General features: G+C 37.4%; 1 pseudogene; it reads left to right on the forward strand.

The window, feature by feature from the left end:
• Window positions 1-17,832: 17,832 nt before the first annotated feature.
• Window positions 17,833-18,255, forward strand: LOC119540594 (annotated as a pseudogene).
• Window positions 18,256-19,189: the final 934 nt, after the last annotated feature.

Here is a 19,189-nt window from a genome sequence, read left to right on the forward strand (position 1 = left end):
TCATTGTATAGATAAGCCCTAAAGGAGAGCATTCACACAAGTCAATCTTCAAAGACTGGGAAAGGTTTTGTTTTGTTTTGTTTTGCTTGTTTATTTGTTTTTAGCTCCTCACATTCTGGGAAAGTTCTATCATAACACTATCTGGATAGAAACTTCAGGAACAGATGGCTCAGAATCAAAATTTCAGTGATAACACCCTAAAGTAACAAAATATCCAGATGTCAACAACAACAAAAAAACACAAAACATGCAAAGAAACAGGAAGCATTGGCCCAGGCAAGTAGAAGATTAAAGCATTAGAAACAAACCATCAATGAGGAGGGCCAGAATTAGTACATACCAGACAAAGACTTTAAAAATGGTCCTAAATATGCTGAAAGAGCTAAAGGAAAACATGGACAAAGAAATAAATCAAATCAGAAAAATGACAGATGAAAACAAAGAGAATATCAATAGAGAGATGGACATTATGAAAAGAAAACAAACTGAGCTAAGTCCACAGTAAAGGAAATTAAAAATCTCTAGAAGGATTCAACAACAGATTAGAGTTGGCAGAAGGAACAGGTGAACTTGAAGATGACAATTGAAATAATTCAGTCTGAGAAGCAGAAAGAAGAATGAATGAAAAGTGAATAGACCTCTTAAGGAATAGGGTGTCCCAGTTTGACAAGCCAAGCCTTCAATCTGGAGTCTTGCCCTTACGAAACTTATCTCTCCAACGGCAAAGCTAAGCATACGTATAACTATGCCTAAGAGTCACCCCCAGAGAACCTCTTTAGCTGCTCAGATATGGCCTGTAGCTCTAAGCCAACCCGGCAAATTAACTCACTACACCCTCCCCACCCCCACATAGGACATGACTCCAGGAGTGTAAGTCTCCCTGTCAACATGGGACATGACTCCCAGGGATGAGCCTGGCCATGGCATCATGGGATTGAGACTGTCTTCTTGACCAAAAGGGGGAAAATAAATTAAACAAAATAAAGTTTTAGTGGCTAAGAGATTTCAAATAGAGTCAACAGGTCATTCTGGAGCTTATTCTTATGAATCCTATAGAAAGTCCTTTTTAGTTTCTAGTGTGTTAGAATAGCTAGAGGGAAATGCCTGAGACTGTTGAACTGTAATGCAGTAGCCTTGATTCTCGATAATGATTGTGTAACTATATAGCTTTTATCTTGTGACCAATGTGATTGTGGGAATCTTGTGACTGACACACCCCAGATCCAGTGTATGGGCAGAAGAGTAATAAAATAAAGAGAAGTATATATATATATATATATATGATAGGGGTGAAGGAGGGGTATAGGATGTTTGGGGTGTTCTCTTTTATATTTTTATTTTTATTATTTTTGGGGGGAGTAATGAGGATGTTCTAAGATTGATTATGGTGATGTATGCACAACTAGGTGATGACACTGTGAGCCACTGATTGTATACTTTGGCTGGATTATATGGTGTGTGAATATATCTCAATAAAAATGCACTTAAAAAATAGTGAATAGAGTCTGAAGAACCTGTGGGACACCATCAAGCATGCCAATTATATACACTGTGGAAGTCCCAGAAGGAGAAGAAAGCAAAAGAGGCAGAGAGAATATTAAAGAAAATAATGCCTGAGAACTTCCCAAATTTAATGAAAGACAAATTTATTGAAAGGATTCATAAGAATAATATGCAGCCAATATGCTTAATGAACTCCAAATATGACAAACCCAAATAGACCCATGCTGCAGCATATTATCATGAGACTGTCAAATGCCACAGATAAAGAGAGAATTCTGAAAGCCACAAAAGAGAACCTATGTATTATGTACAAGGGAGCCTTAATAAGATTGTGTCAATATCTCATCAGAAACCATGGAGGCAAGAAAGCAAAGGCGAGACATATTTAAAGTGCTGAAAACAAAAATTGCCAACCAAAAATTCTGTATTTGACAAAACTATCTTTCAAAAATGAGAAAGGAGTTAAGACATTCCCAAATAAATAAGAGCTGAGGGACTTTGTCACCACCAGACTAGCTATATAAGAGCTGCTAAAGGCAGTTCTGCAGATAGAAAGGACAATAGGCAATAGATCAAAGCCTAATGAAGAAACAAAGAGCTCTAATAAAGATAATGACATAGGTAAATATAAATACCAGTACTATTGTATTTCCATATGTAACTCCACTTTTTATTCCTACAGGATCTAAAAAGCAAATATATAAAATGTATGATATATCAGTGGTTTACAGCTCATAATGTCTAAATATGTAATTTATGACAAGAACTACATAAAGGTAGGGGGACAGAGGAGTACAGGAACATAGTTTATATATGCTATTGAAGTTATTAGGTCAGTATCAAAAGTTTGTTATAGATTTAGGACGTTAAATTTAAGCCCCATGGTAATCACAAAAAAAATATCAGACAATATACAAACTCAGAGACAGAAAGTAGAGTACAGGTTACCGGAGGTGTGGAGGTGGCAGAGGAGACTTTTTTCACAAATTATTGTGTTTGCTTCTTCTAGCTAGTCTAGGGGTCTTATGGTTAATTTCATGTGTCAACTTGCCTAGGATATGGTGCCCAGTTGTTTGGTCAAGCAAGTATTGGCCTGTTACTGTGAGGGTATTTTGTACATGTATTTAAATCATTAGTCAGTTGATTGCATATGTGGCTGATTACATCTACAATTAACAAAGAAGAATGCTTTCAGCAATGAGAGGAGTTTCCTCATTCGATTAGTTAAAGGTCTTAAAGAAAGAACTAAGAATTTCGACAGTCAGAAAGAATAATTTCTATCTCTACTTCAGCCAGCTTCTCCTGGGGAACTCAACTTTGCCTTCATCAAGTTTCCAACCTGCAGCCTGCTCTACAGAAGTCAGATTTGCCAATCTCCATAGTCATGTGAACCATTTCCTATAATAAATCTTTTAATCATATATGTAATATGTAAAAATAATATGTAAATGTATGTAAACATATTTACATATATAACCATAATATGTAAATGTATGTAAATATAATATTTGCATATATATTTCCTAATGATTTTGTTTCTCTGGAGAACCCTGACTTATACAGGAAGCTACCTGAAAGACTGACATAAAACACTCATCTCTGTTTCACTTAACTCAGAACTAATGGAAGGTGGTGGGAGGAGGGGAAGCAGCAGGCATTGTTCAAAAATATTGTAAGGCAAACCAGAAGCCACCAGGGCAAAAGATCACTGTTGAGACATACAATAGACCACATGTGCCAGCTTGGATATATTATGTCCCCCAGAAAAAGCCATATTCTTTAATGTAATTTTGTGGTGGCAGATTGATTAATATTTTTGATTAGGTTGTGATCTCTTGATTAAATGTTTCCATGGAGATTTGGCTCTGCCATTCAGGATGGGTCTTATTAGTTTACTAGAGCCCTTTAAAAAGAGCCACACAGGCCCAGAGGTTTGCTGACACTGACATTAGAGATACTTGGAGATGCAGACAGAAGGATGTTTAGCTATGAGATGAAGCCCAGAGTTTGTCCCAGGAAATAATAAGACAGGGTCCCCAGGTGCTTGGAGAGAAACATCTTGGGAGAAAGAACTGAGAATGCACAGGAGCTGAGAGAGGAGCTGGAACACAACCTGGGATCAACAGACACCAGCTACATACCTTCCCAGCTAACAGGTTTTCCGGATGCCATCAGCCATTCTCCAGTGAAGGTATCATCTGTTGATGCTTTGAACACTTTTATGGCCTTAGGACTGCAACTCTGTAGCCAAATAAAACCCCCTTTATAAAAGCCAATCCATTTCTGATATTTTGCATAATGGCAGCATTAGCAAACTGGAACATCACCCAAAGCCTGGGAGGAAAAATTGGGAAGAGACTTTCTTTGAGAAACTAGGACATTCAAAAATGTTCATGTAACAGGAGAATTCAGAAAGCCACACACATGCTGAGGGCAGGATGCACACTCATGAAAGACCTGAGAAGACTCTAAGCTTTAACCTATGGCTGATCTTTAAATTCAGTGAAAGCAGAAAGTGAAGACTAAGTCAGAGTTGTAAACACCCTGGCTAAGTGTGGAAGGAGTGCCCCAGCAGAGTCAATCAGCAAAAACTGGGAGAGATAGATAGTTTTTTGTTTGTTTGTTTGTTTTTGTTTTTCTTTCAGGTCCTTGTGTTCAATGAAATCTGTCAAAATACTAGCTGAACACAAGCTACTACATGTGACAAGGAAAATAGTTTAGAAAAATCACCAAGCAAGTGGATGACTACTGCCTTGAACTATCAAATATAGCAAATCCTGGGGAAAGGGGAGAATCTGATTTCCAGAGTTACCTCATAATATTCAAATGTCCAGGGAAGTGTGCCCAATTCAAAAGGAAAAAAATAAATTTACAGAAATTGGGCTTATTAGGCAGACTACAAATCAACTGTCTTAAATATGCTCAGAGCTAAGGAAGCCATGTACAAAAAACTAAAGGAAATCAGGGAAATATGTGTACAAAATGGGAATATCAACTGAAAGTAAAATTATAAAAAGGAACCCAATAGAAATACTGGAGCTGAAAATAGAACTGAAATGAAAAATTACTGAAGGGTCAACAAGCTAACCTGAGCAAGCAGAAGAAAAATTCAGCAAACTTGAAGACAGTACAATTGAAGTTACCCAGTCTGTGGAGCAGAAAACTGTTGACCACCTAGGAAAGGATCTAAGTAAAATCTGGTAGAACATGGGTAATAGGGGTAGTGATAGCAAATTTGGCAAATATGGTTTGTTCTTCTGACTTTCTGAGTACAAAATATTCCACATTAGGCATTCATTAGCCCACAAGAAGATTAAATTTGTTATAGAAGAAATGCAAAAAAAGACAAATAAAAAGTCAGTTTTTTTATATTCTACATACAAATTGGATATGCAGCAAAACAATAAACCTTGATCACCAGAATATAATATTGAGAGTCTTTTACTTTTCTTCATTCCCTTTTAGCTTATCAATAACTGAGGCTGAAGGATTTAGAAATAGAAATTATCAAGTAGAGGAATGTCTCATACCTCTATCAACAGCCATGATAGTCCATAGAATAAAAGATATAATGAAGAACTAAAAGAGATGCCTGCCTGTTTCTGGCCTGGGAGATAATAGGAAGAAAAGACATTTAAATAGAATTTCATATAATTTTCATGTGCCAAGAAATATTATGATTTTTTGAAGGTCAAATTTAAAATATGAATATTAAAATATAATTTAGGAATTCCTGGAAGATAGTGAAGTAGGAGCTGCAGGACACACTCCTCTTCCAAAAGCAGTTAGCAGACAGACAGAAACTGTCTGAAACAAAGGTTCTGGGGCTTTGGAGGCCGGAAGAGCACTGTACAGCATCTAGGGAAGAGTAGGATGGGGAGACTGAGAAGCTGCAAAAAAAAAAATATGAGTGAATCACACACAGCAGTGGCCAGTGCCCATTCCCCACCCTCAAGGCCCACAGTTTTGGTATGGACTATGGCTGGCTTCTGCAGACAGAGAGGGCCATGGAGGCCTTCCTCCCAGGGGACAGAGGAGCAGGGGGCATGCAGAGCAGAGTGCCAAGCATGGGTCTGATCAGCAAAGTTGAAATGCTGGGTCCTGGCTCTGAATCACATTTCTAGTCTGCCTTGACAGAGTAACCCATGGATATTGTTTCAAAACTGTCCCCGGCAGGGGTGGAGCCTGTGGAGTTTGAAAAAACACACTCCCCTCTTAGGGATGTGGAAATAAAATTTAATAAAATTTAAATTTTAAAAAATTGAAATTGTACAAAGCACTTTCTTTGACTGTAATGGAATGAAGCTTGAAATCAGTAACAAGGAGAGAAATGGAAAATTCACAACTATATGGAGGTTAAACAACATACTCTTAAACAAGCAGTGGTGAAAGAAGAAATCAGTATATATCTCAAGACAAATGAAAACAAGAACACAACATATCAAAACTTACGGGATGCAGCAAAGGCAGTGCTGAGAAGGAAATTTATAGCCCTAAAGGCCTATACCTATATTGAAAAAAAGAAAGAGCTAAAATCAAAGACCTAACTGCACACCTGGAGGTACTAGAAAAATAACAGCAAACCAATCCAAAATCAAGCAGAAGGAAAGAAATAGCAAAGATTAAAGCAGATATAAATAAAATTGAGAGTAAAAATAATAGAATTAATAAAACCAAAAGTTGATTTTTGAGAAAATCAATAAAATTAGCAAATCCTTAACTAGAGTGAGAAAGGAAAAAAAAGAAAAAAGGTGCAAATAAATAAAATAAGAAATGAGAAGAGGGACCTCACTACTGATGCCACAAAAATAAAAAGGATCATAAGAGGGTACTATGAACAACTCTATGCCAATAAAATACAAAACTTAGAGGAAATGAGCAGATCCTGGAAACATGTAACCTACACAGACTCTAGAAGAAATAGAAGACCTCAACAGTCCAGTTACAAATAAAAAGATTGAATCAATCATCAATAACCTCCCCCCAAAAAAGCCAGGACAGATAACTTCACAGGTTAATTCTACCAATCATTCTGTTCCAGTTTGCTAATGCTGCCAGAATGCAAAACACCAGAAATTGATTGGCTTTTATAAAAGGGGGGTTATCTGTTTACACAGTTACAGTCTTAAGACCATAAAGTGTCCAAGGTAACACATCAACAATCGGGTACCTTCACTGGAGGATGGCCAATGCCGTCTGGAAAACCTCTGTTAGCTGGGAAGGCACATGGCTGGTGTCTGCTCCAGAGTTCTGATTTCAAAATGGCTTTCTCCCAGGATGTTCCTCCCTAGGCTTCAGCTCCTAAAAATGTCACTCTTAGTTGCTCTTGGGGCATTTGTCCTCACTTAGCTTCTCCAGAGCAAAAGTCTGCTTTCAAAGACCATCTCCAAAATGTCTCTGTAAGCTGAAGCTCCTTTCTCAGCTCCTGTGCATTCTTCATTGTGTCCCTCTTGGCTGCAGCAAGCTCGCTCCTTCTGTCTGAGCTTATATAGTGCTCTAGTAAACTAACCAAGGCCCATGCTGAATTGGCAGGGCCATACATCCATGGAAATTATCCAATCAGAGTTATCACCTACAGTTGGGTGGGTCACATCTCCATGGAAACACTCAGTCGAAGAATTACAATCTAATCAACACCAATATGTCAGCCCACACAAGATTGCATTGAAGAATATGGCTTTTTCTGGGGGACATAATATATACAAACCAGCACACATTCCAAGAATATACACCAATCATGCTCAAACTCTTCCAAAACATTGACCAGGAGGGAACACTACCTAACTCATTATATGAAGCCAACATTACCCTAATACCAATGCCAGATAAGGATACTACAAGAAAATAAAATTACAGAACAATCTGTAACAAACATAGGTGCAAAAATCCTCAAAATACTTGCAAATCGAATCCAACAGCACATTAAAAGAATTATACACCATGATCAAGTGGGTTTTATTCCAGGTACGCAAGGGTGGTTCAACACAGGAAAATAAATTCATGTAATACACCACATTAACAAATCAAAGAGGAAAAACCCACATAATCATCTTGATTGATGCAGAAGAGGCATTTGACAAAATCCAGCATCCTTTCTTGAAAAGAACATTTAGAAACAGGAAAACAAGGAAGCTTCCTCAACAGGGCATACATGAAAAACCTACAACTAACATCATAATGGTGAAAGACTGAAAGTGAAAGCTTTCCTTCTAACAGCAGGAACAAGTCAAGGATGCCCACTGTCACCACTGTTAATCAATATTGTGCTAGAAGTTCTAGCTGTAGCAATTAGGCAAGAAAAAGAAATAAAAGACATCCAAATTGGAAAAAAGAAGTAAAACATTCACTATTTTCAGATGACATGTTCATATAGAGAGAGAGAGAGTCCCAAAAAATCTACAACTAAGCTACTTGAGCTAATAAATGAGTTCAGCAATGTGGCAGGATACCAGATGAACATGCAAAATTAGTAATGTCTCTATATACTAGTAATGAGCAATCTGAGGAGGAAATCAAGGAAAAATTCCACTTACAATAGCAACTAAAAGAATCACATATCTAGGAATAAATTTAAACAACTATGTAAAGGACCCTTTGCTGGTTTGAATCTATTATGTACCCTAGAAAAGACTATGTTCCTTTGGTCCAATCTTGTGGGGGCAGACCTGCTGTGGGTAGGACCTTTTGACTAAGTTGTTTCCATGGAGATATGACCTACTCAATTCAAGGTGGGTCTTGATCCTTTACTGGAGTCCTTTAAGAGAGCTCACAGAAAGAGAGAGCTCAGAGAAGTTAAGAGAGACAGAAGCTGAGAGACATTTTGGAGAAAGTCATGGAAATCAGAAGGAGAGGGCCAGCAGACTCAGGCCATGTGCTTTCCCATGTGACAGAAGAACCCCAGATGCCACAGCCTTTCCTCAGAGAAGTTATCATCCTGTTGATGCATTACCTGGGACATTTTCATGGCCTTAGAACTGTACATTCGTGAACTAACAAACCCCCATTGTAAAAGCCAATCCATTTCTGGTATATTGCATTCTGGCAGCTTCAGCAAACTGAAACAGAGGTATACAGAAAACTGTGAAACACTGCAAAAGAAATCAAAGACCTAATAAATGGAACAATCTGTGTTAATGGGTTAGAAGACTAAATATTGTTAAGATGTCAATTCTACCCAAATTGATTTACAGATTCAACACAATCCCAATCAAAATCACAACAGCCTACTTTGCAAAATTGGAAGAGCCAACTGTCAGATTTATTTGGAAGTTTAAGGGGTCCCAAATAGCCAAAACTATCTTGGAAAAGAAGAACAAAGTTGGAAGACTCACACTTACTGACTTAAAAGCATAATACAAAGCTACATTGGTCAAAAATGCATGGTACTGGCATAATGATATATGTAATGACCACTGGAATTGAATTGAGAATTCAGAAATAGACCCCTCACATCTACAGCCGATTGATATTTCACAAGGCTGCCAAGTTCACCCAACCGAGACAGAATAGTCTCTTCAACAAATGGTGTTGAGAAAACTGGTTATCCATATCCAAAAGAATAAAAGAGGACCCGACTTCACACCTTACACAAAAAAATTAACTCAAAAGGGATCAAAGACATAAATATAAGAACCAGGACCATAAAATTCCTAGAGGAAAATGTAGGGAAGTATCTTCAAGATCTTGGGGTAAGCAATCATTTCTTAGACCTTATATACCTTAAACACAAGCAACAAAAGAGAAATTAGATAAATGGGAACTCCTCAAAATTAAAAACTTCTGTTCTTCAAAGGACTTTGACAAGAAAGTGAAGACAGCCTATGCAAAGGGAGAAAATATTTGGAAACCACACATCTGATAAGGGTTTAGTATCCAGAATATATAAAGAAATCCTAAAACTCAACAATAAAAAAACAAACAACCCAATTAAGAAATGCATAAGAGACTTGAAAAGACATTTTTCCAAAGAAGAAATACAATCAACCAAAAAAGCATATGAAAAGATGCTCAAATTCACTAGGTATTAGGGAAATACAAATCAAAACCACAATGACATATCATTTCACACCTACTAGAATGGCCACTATTTAAAAAAAAACAAAAGCTACAAGTGTTGGAGAGGATGTGGAGAAAAAGAAACATTCATTCACTGCTGGTGGGCATGTAAAATGGTGTAGCCGCTGTGGAAGACAGTCTGGCTGTTCCTCAGGAACCAAGTATAGAATTGCCATATGATCCAACAATCCCACTTCTAGATAAATACCCAGAAGAACTGAAAGCAGGAACTCAAACAGACATTTGCACACCAGTGTTCATAGTGGCATCATTCACAATTGCCAAAAGACAGAAGCAACCCAAGTGTCCATCAACCAATGAACAGATAAGCAAAATGTGGTCTATACAATAGGATGGAATATTATTCAGCAGTAAGAAAAAATGAAGTCCTGATGCATGCAACAACATGGATGAACCTGGGGGACACTATGTTGGGTAAAATAATGAAGACACTAAAAGACAAATATTGTATGATATCACTAATGTGAATTAAGTATAAGTGAGACTCTGAATACAGGTTACCAGGAGAAAAAATGGGGATAGAGAATGGGGAACTGATGCTTAATTTGTGTAGAATTTCTATTTAGGTTGATTGTAAATGTTTGGAAATGGATAGAGGTGATGGTAGCACATTACTGTGAGTATAATTAGTGCTGAATTATATGTGTGAATGAGGTTGAAAGGGGAAGTTTTAAGGTCATATATGTTACTGGAAGGAAAGCTAAAGGATAAAACGTGGGTCTGTATAACAGTGAACCCTGTGGTGGACAATGCTTGTGGTGAATAGTACAAATAAAAGAATGTTCTTTCATAAACTATAACAAATGTATGTCACTAGCACTAGTACAAGGTGTTACTTGTAGGGTGGTATATGGGAAAAAATACACCTAATGCAAATTATGGACTATAATTAACAGTAATATTTCAGTATTCTTTAAATATAAACAAATCTATAGAGACAATTAGATTAGTGGTTATGTAGGGCTGGGGGATGATAGAGGGATTGAGAGGTATGGTTTTTTTTTTGGTAGTAATTGAAAATATTCTAAATTGACTCTGGTGAAGAATGCACAACTCTTTGATTATATAAAAGCTATTGATTGTACACCTTGGAAGGATTATATGGTATGTGACTATATCTCAATGAAACTGCTTTTTAAAAAACATTAAATTTAAAGTGTAAAAACCGTTCTTCATTCTTGGTCTACACAGAAAACAGGCAGCTGGCAAGATTTGGCCCATAGGCCATAGTTGCCAACTCCTGGGCTAGAATATGTTAATGTAAGAAATGGCTAAGGAGGTTATAACCTTTTAAAAAAAATCCAAGCACTACAGAGAAAAGGAAAAAGATTGTTTCAAAAGTGGGAGAGTCACTATAAATCTGTAGATGGAACAGTCACTCTCCTGCCCCTTCCCCAAACTCCTCTAGAGAAAGTTCCTTAACTTGAAAGACAAAAAAAAAAAAAAAAAGTTCTATCCTCTGGCTCTGCCATTAATTGGGGTGCCATGCATTTCGTCACTCTGAGTATTTTTTCTTTCCATATGTTGGTAAGATTCTTCTCAAGTCGGTTTCTTTCTTTTTCACTTTACCATGTTTCTTTCCATTACCTTTGCTGATACTGAGCAAGAACATTTGTCTAATTCCTCTCTTAGCTGCCATCAGCACAGCTGATGTCCAGGCACCTCTGGAAGGAGCTGTGACGTTGCCTTTCATCTCCATGCCTCCCCTGCCCACCAAGCTCTGAAGGGCTGGAGAGCCAAATTAGAGCTTCCCATGCACCTCAAAGGCTTCTTCTTCAACTGTAGTTTTCCCCTTTAACACCACTTAGCCACAGGCTGTGTTTGATCCTTCTCCATTTATGAAATCCCAGAGAATGTTATGGATTTTCAGAAATGCAAACATACATACACAAACTACAGTAACAAGTATACTACCATTAGATAATTTCTTAATATCAACATGCTCCCTTTTGAACATTTCAGGAAAGTCTAAAAAGGGGCCAGAGAGAAATTTGCTGTTTGTTTTTTTTAAAGCAGAGAGGGAATGCAGTCCAAGAAAAAGAAGAGTGGGAGCTATTGATCATCAAGACAGCTACCATCTATGGAAAGGAAATGGGCTCTTTCCTAGGAGAGGATGAACTACAAGAGATTGAAATGTCCTGACACTGTCACCCAATCTTGGAAAGAGATAATCATGCTATTGTGTGACACAGTGATCAGGTTAACTTTGGTTGTGTTTAAATAGGTTCTTAATCATAGGTAGATTCACTAATATTGAGAATAACTGTAATCTGTACTGTCATGTCCTTTTTTATCTATTTTTAAAGAACTTTTTCTCAATATTCTCATGTTTATTACATAACCAGTAAGTCAAAATGCATTAATTTTTAAATAAGATTTCCCAATTTAGACATTAATTATGAATTAATCAGTTATTCTCTTTACAAGTCTAATAAAACAGATTCTAAAAATGCTTCAAACACCTTTAAAAGAATGTAAACACTAATGCAATGCTTCTAGAACTGATTAGTGCAGATATTGGAAAAGTATTAGAAAATTGCCAACATCATAGATTTAAATGTGCTTATTATGCCTCTTTAAATTTTATTTTGCATCATCTTTTTTCTTATCCAGGGAAGTTATACTCACTTACCCTGAAAGACAGAGCTACCCTCCTGAGCAGACAAGGTTGCCGATAGCGGTTGAAAGTCTATGATTGGATCTGAAATCACACATCATGAGCCACCTTCCCAACTTGTTCTACCCAAGATCATTACCCAGTTGGACAGGCACCTTTTCATAGTCATACTTTTATCACATGAGAAACTGTCTAAAGCAGTGGTTCTAATTTTTTGTATGTTTGTAACAAACTTTCCTCCAAAATGATGCTTATTCTGAATGTCTTATCTTTAACAGAACAGCTGATATAAACCTATTTTGCAACTGTTTGTAATACATATATTTTCCCTCTTTAACAATACAGTTAGGTGAAGCCTGATCTAGTTCAGTTAAATCTAAGGACTTTGGTTGATTTGATTCACTGAAATTACAACTTTGCTATGGAATGGACCATTAAAACAGATAAATCTGCCTGACAGACCTAGATTGACCAGAGGGGTGTTTAGGTTGAAATCTCATTCAGCATATTCTTTTAATCACATCCAGTTTGTTCTACTATAGAAATGTTCAGAAATTAAGGACAATAGCCAAAGCATTTGTATAAGAATGGCTTCTATATTACATCTTTGTTTAATTCAGCCTAGTGAACTCTCTCTAACTGATATGCTGAGGGTAGTGGAGAGGACAGAAGACAGCTGCCATGGATTTTCCCCCTAATCCGTATCTCTAGTCCTTATATCTCTCCAAGATCCAGTTCTGCATTTCCAAGTGACTGCTTTACACTTCTGACCAGATGTCCTAACACTTCAACTCAATATAACTAAAACTACACCTTCTTTCCAACTCAGTATACTGTCTCAAACACTCACTCAATCAAAAAATCTTGTCAAATACTTTTTTAATTTGTAACTCACATTTACATAATAAGATTATGGAAAAAGCTAGATTCTTCCAAGCAAACCAAAACCCCTGTGTTAAATCAGCTCTGTTGAATAATTATTTTCCACCCACAGATGAGATCTTGGGCAGACTCCTCGGCTTTCACAATTTCTTAGTATTAAAAAGTCATCTGACACCCCAAAGTAATTTGGGCAGAGAATAAAAATGTATTTGCAAGACCCCCCTAAGGAACTGGGGAAAAATGAGGAAATGTTGGACTTCCCCATGTAGTTTATTACTGATATTCTCATAAACATTGAGGACCAACAATTTAGTAGACCAAGCCCTCAATCTTGGGGCTTGCCCTTCTGAGGCATGTTACTGCAAAAGAGAGGCTAAGCCTACTTATAATTATGCCTAAGAGTCTCCCCCAGAGAACCTCTTTGTTGCTCAGATGTGGCCCTCTCTTTCTCTAAACCAGGTGAACTCACTGACCTCCCCACTATGTGGGACATGACTCCCAGGGGTGTAAATCTCCATAGCAACATGGGTCATGACTCCTGGGGATGAGCCTGAACCCAGCATCGTGAGATTGAGAAAATCTTCTTGACCAAAAGGGGGAAGTGAAATGAAACAAAATACAGTTTCAGTGGCTGACAGATTTCAAAAGGAGTCAAGAGGTCACTCTGGAGGGCATTCTTATGCACTATATAGATATAACTTTGTAGTTTTTAGCATATTGGAATAGCTAGAAGGAAATACCTGAAACTGCCAAACTGCCACCCAGTAGCCTTGATTCTTGAAGATCATTGCATAACTAGGTAGCTTATACAGTTGTGACTATGTGATTGAGAAAACCTTGTGGTTCACACTCCCTTTATCCAGTGTATGGATGGATGAGTAGAAAAATGGGGACAAAAACTGAATGAAAAATAAGGTGGGATGGGGGAATAGAATGCTTTGGGTGTTCTTTTTTAGTTTTATTTTTACTCTTATTTTTATTCTTTTTGGAGTAAGGAAAATGTTCAAAACTCGATTGGGTAATGAATGCATAACTATATGATGGTATTGTGAACAGCCGATTGTACACTGTGGATTGTAGGTTATGTGAATATATCTCAGTAAACTAATTCAGTTTAAAGAAAAGTTATCTGAGCATTTACAGATAATGAAGAGTCCAGAACCAACTAAAAATCATGTAACTTGTTCAGTATGGTAAGTAAAACACAGGACTGTGATCTAATTTAATGTTTATCCCCTCTCTTTACTGGCCTGACTCAGGCTTAGAGGCTGGCAGTTGATGCTAGATAGACTTGTCCTACTTTCCCAGAATGCTTTGCTTCTAGAGGGGTCATGTGACTGAGTTCTGGCCAATGGAATTTGGGTAGAAGTGGTGTTTTATCACTTCCCAGCCTAAACCACAAATATCTCACATATGCTCTTCCATAGTCTCTTTCCCCTTACACTGGCTAGAAGCAAATGACTCTGAGACCCTAGGAGAGGATGAAACCACATGACAGAAGGAGCCTGGGTCGCTGAGTCACAATGGGCAAGGCTGCCCATCAAACACTCTCTCTTAAAGCAATCGAGAAATAAAGCACTATTTTGTCATGCTGCTATTTCAGGGGCTGTTTTAAAGCTAGTGTTACCTCAGTATTTTTGCCTGTGCCATTTTTTTGACAGGAATGCCCACCTTATTACACCTGTCTTTCAAGATGCTTAAAAATTCAGTTCAAATGCCACTTCTTTTTTCAGTTACCCAACTAAAATTCTCTCTCCTTCCTCCAATATTAAATGTACTCTCTTTATATCTTTTTATAGCATTCATCACAGTGTTTAATAATATTTGTGTCCCTGTCTTGTCTCTAGAGTAGACTGTATGCTTCCCAAAGGCAAGGATTATGTTTCTTTTATCTACATCACCCCACAAAATCTAGCACAGTGGCTTGTACACAGACTCTACACATGTTGAATTATTCAGGCAGCTTGTGTTGCAATCATTCCTCTCCCCAAAATTACCTCTGAATGAGAGGGCCACCAGGTTGGTCATCCTGGCGGACAGCTTGTACACTGGAACAGGTTCTTCCATTTCTTGAATGCTGTCTCTGTTCTGACTCCACCATTTCTCCGTTCCTTTCTCAGACATGCATATAGGCAGGAGCTTTCCTAAAACTCCTCCTGAAAGTTAACTTTTGACCTTACAGATGTTCCCATTGGTACTTTTAGTTCAGAAAAATTATTTTTTTAACAATTCATTTCAGAAACTCAATAGCTTCCCCCATCCATCTCTCATTCTGGCAAAAGCAAATGGTAGTATACACATCCCAAATCAAATGCTCCTCTAGCACTTCTCTTACCATCTAGAGCACTGCCTCCCTGTACATGTAGGAAGTCAAGTTCATTCACTGGTATGCCCATGGAACTTCTCTTATCCCAGTATCTCTTTTGAAGTCTAATCTTTATCTAAAATGTTTCGGTGTTGTCTACTTTCCACTTTTAAGTATACAAATCATTTTACTTATATTATCTCATTTAATCCTAATCAAAATTCTATGGGGAAATTATTATTGTCCCCAATCTCTACATTTAAAAAAAATACATCAGGCTCAGTGGTTAAGTAACTACCCTTGTCACCCAGCTACTAAGTAGAATAGACCCAAAAAATAAACAAACAAACAAACAAAAAACAACTCATCTTCTTCCTTCATTTTTCAACTATTCATCTTCACTGCCTTCCTCTCCCAGGGAATGTTTCAGTGTCCTACAGCTGAGGTAAGTCCAGTAGGAGTGCTGTCACCCATGTGGGCAGAGCCAGGACTCAGTGATGAGTTGACCATGGGAAACTGTTTCAGTCAAACAATCTGAGGCAGAACAGCTGAAAACAGTATCCTATGGAGTCAGGTACAAAGCTAAAGAAACATCGCCAAACATGAAAGTTAAAGGGCCAGGAGAGAACAAAAATAGGAAGATGAGCAAAGTTGACATGAAACAAGAAAGTACAAGGAAAGACCAAAAAGGGCTGTGAACAGTGAGTATCTAAAACTCACTTTTTGTGTGACACCTGAAGGAACAGTGTAAGGGCAGTTAGGTTGGAGATGTTTAATTTGGGGTTTGAGAAGGTAGAGCCTTAAAGTCCTGCACAGGCAGGGACACAAAATTCCTAATTTTCCTTGGAATTTTTAGCTCCTTTGGGCTTTCTGGAAAAAAACGTAGATTTGAGGAGAAAAGGGAAAAAAATGTAGATTTGAAGAGAAAATTTGGAGCCATAAGTTCACTTATGTCTACTTTTGAGATTTAATAAGAAAAGCACCAAGTGAAGATGTAAAATGTAAAGCTCTCTGGCTCATTTAATGGAACAGAATTTCATAATGAGGATATATGACATATTACTGTTACTGTCCTTTGGAGATTTCGGTGAAACCAGTTTAATAACACTCTGTGTCTCCTTTTCATTTTCTACTTTTATCACTAGCTTTTAAACTTTTACCATGTTTCACATTCATACTTCTCATACTTCTCAGATGACCCCACAGGTCATCATCGTCTTTGCTGGACAGAGTTTTGGGCTCGACCACCTCAAGGACACTGCTCAGGCAATAACACGGCCTAGCCTTGGGCCGGGTGCTTGTACCTCCTGCACCACAAGCAGGTGTTTGGATTGTGCAGTTCAGGCCATGGCCACCTGTTCACTTTGGAAAGTGATTATCAGATGAAGAGTTAGTCTACTAGGCAAAAATCATTTCATCTCTCAAAGTGTACCTCTAAAGGTTTCTATTCCCTTAAAGTTTTTAAGTATAACTGAGGAAGGGGAAAATGCATTGTCTAAACCTGAAAATCATAAAACTTCACTATTTGAAAATTCTTTCATACTAATACATTGAGGAAGACCAATATGAATTCATAAGCTTCTGTTATATTTCTTTAAAGTTAGCTAAATATTATTTTAAAAGTCTGTTTTTTCATATGTGTGCCATACCTATCCAACTGAAAAATCCTTGAAGGCAAAAACATCTTCTATCCCTTTTTATACCTAACAACATTTGAGAAGCTGTGCTTACCAAGGGTGTTAAATAAATATTGCTGAGTGATTGAGCTTAAGGATCTCTGGGAGTTATTGAATAATTGACTTTAACTGCTTCATTAACTGTCTGTATCCACAGAGAGTTTTGAGAGCATCTGTGCAGAATAATGCATAAGAAAGCCTTCTCTTCTATAATGTCAATTTAAAATATTGAAATTAGAGTGATGGGGTCCTAAATATGAGTCATAAAGGAAATTATGTCCACTTCATGTGAAAAGGCCTGAATGCTCCTTTCTTTGTAACCTAACAAAATACGTGTTAATAAGTCAATAGCATGTAATTGAAATTTTCTGAGCCCAAAACATATTTTAGTTAAAGTAAGCCAACTCTATTTTTCAAGGTTCTAAAGAAAGGAGAAAAGGAAAGCAGGCAAGAGTTTTTTCTCTTCATTTCAAGGTTTCTTCCACCTAAAATGAATCATGCTTGTGTTTGAAATGTTTGGTTTGCCAGAAACATGCCAGTAGAAAGCCATTTTAGGCTTGAAGCAAGCCCATCAATTCAAGTGACTGAGAATTATGGAATAAACTTGTTTTACAACAGTAGCTCTCTTGGGTCCTTACAAATATACATACCCTGTTCTCAAGTAATCTAAAAATTTTTATATATACCATTTTAACTGCAAAGGCACATACATAGTCTAGCTTGCGGAGCTCCAGCCGAAGCAGAAGGGGGATAAGTAAGGAGGTCTATATACCATGGCTCGTGCAAAGCAGACTGCCCGCAAATCCAAGGGCGGTAAAGCACCCAGGAAGCAACTGGCTACAAAAGCCGCTTGCAAGAGTACGCCCTCCACTGGAGGGGTGAAGAAACTTCATCGTTAGAGGCCTGGTACTGTGGCACTCCGTGAAATTAGACGGTATCAGAAGGCCACTGAACTGATTCGCCAACTTCCCTTCCAGCATCTTGTGCGAGAAATTTCTCAGGACTTCAAAACAGATCTGCGCTTCCAGAGTGCAGCAACTGGTGCTTTGCAGGAGGCAAGTGAGGCTTATCTGGTTGGCCTTTTTGAAGACATCAACCTGTGTGCTATCTATACCAAACATGTAACAATTATGCCAAAAGACATCCAACTAGCACGCCGCACACGGGGAGAACGTGCTTATAAGAATCCACTTTGATGGGAAACATTTCATTCTTTAAAAAACAAACAAAAAAATTTCTTCTTCCTGTTGTTGGTAGTTCTGAATGTTAGATATTTTTTTCCTAAGTATATGATTGTGAATGGAAAAATAGGGGACAGAAATCAGGTTATCAGCAGTTTTTCCATTTTCATTTGTGTGTGAATTTTTAATATAAATGCGGGGACATAAAGTAATGTAAGTCAAAATGTTTCCGTGAACAAGTTTCAACAGTTCAACTTTATAACAATTATAAACCAACCTGTTAAATTTTTCTGGATATGCCAGCATTTGGATTTTTTTAAAACAAGTAAATTTCTTACTGATGGCAACTAAATGGTGTTTGTAGCATTTTTATCATACAGTAGATTCCATCCATTCACTATACTTTTCTAAATGAGTTGTCCTACATGCAAGTACATGTTTTTAATGTTGTCTGTCTTCTGTGCTGTCCCTGTAAGTTTGCTATTAAAATGCACTAAACTACAAAAAAAAAAAAAAAAAAAAAAAGGCACATACATACACAATGCTCTACTCGATGTAGATAAATTTTTTGCTTGGTGACTACCTCTTAAATAGCTGTAGAGTTGTTTCTCTTTCTTTCAGGCTAATTGAAATAGTGACCTTTCCCTCTTGCAAAATATGATAGCTTTTTCACCCATCACAATATTTTGTTTGCTTCGATCTCAGTCTATCAGGGTTCTCTCAATGTCACAACCTTTTTCTTAACACCAATGAATGACATGAGTTTTAGGTTTTCAACATGCAATAAGTTTTCCCCCATGAAACCTGGATACAAAATTAAATTTGTTTTTTTTTTTTTTTATTGTGGGGGGGTGTTTGTTTTTTGCTCTGTCTTACTGGGAAGGGGCTTCTAGTCAAAAGTTTTCCACTTGAAGTCCCCACTTTTCTTTAAACTCTACTCACAGATAAA

This window comes from Choloepus didactylus, chromosome 7 (genome assembly GCF_015220235.1).
Source record: "Choloepus didactylus isolate mChoDid1 chromosome 7, mChoDid1.pri, whole genome shotgun sequence".
NCBI classification, from domain to species: domain Eukaryota; kingdom Metazoa; phylum Chordata; class Mammalia; order Pilosa; family Megalonychidae; genus Choloepus; species Choloepus didactylus.